Source organism: Clytia hemisphaerica, unplaced genomic scaffold (assembly GCF_902728285.1).
Source record: "Clytia hemisphaerica strain Z4C2 unplaced genomic scaffold, Clytia hemisphaerica genome assembly, whole genome shotgun sequence".
Taxonomy (NCBI): domain Eukaryota; kingdom Metazoa; phylum Cnidaria; class Hydrozoa; order Leptothecata; family Clytiidae; genus Clytia; species Clytia hemisphaerica.
This window is the reverse complement of record NW_027104274.1, coordinates 225,811-226,292: the sequence shown is the minus strand read 5'-3', so window position 1 is coordinate 226,292 and position 482 is coordinate 225,811.

The following is a 482-nucleotide window of genomic DNA, read 5'->3' as shown; positions in this document are numbered from 1 at the left end:
TTAGAGGTGAAAAATAACCAATCAATCTTTGCAATAACTAAAGTAGAGCAGAGCAAAAGGCTTGACTTGAGTCTTTATCTAGAATGGAATAGGGAGATATAGATCAGGTTGATTGACAGCTTAAATAACCAGAGTTGGCATTTTGTTGAAATCCAAAGACCGCCATCTCTGAACGAATTCCAAAAAGCTTACTTAGGTGGTCCTCTGCTAAAATGTCAAAAAAAATTTTGTACAGGTACTAAAATCCTTTTTCAAAAATAGGGGGGGATGTCAAAAATGCAAAAAACCTTTTAGACTCATATGCGTCTTGGATTTGTACTGACCCCTGAGTCGGACAGATTCAATCGTAGGTCGGGTGAAATTGTTTATATTACTTTTTGATACTTTTTGAAGGCTTCTTTGTTCGTCTCAACAATCATCCAATTTGAGAAATCCGATGATGGACCATGACTTTGATGCTATTTGACAGTTAGTCACACTAG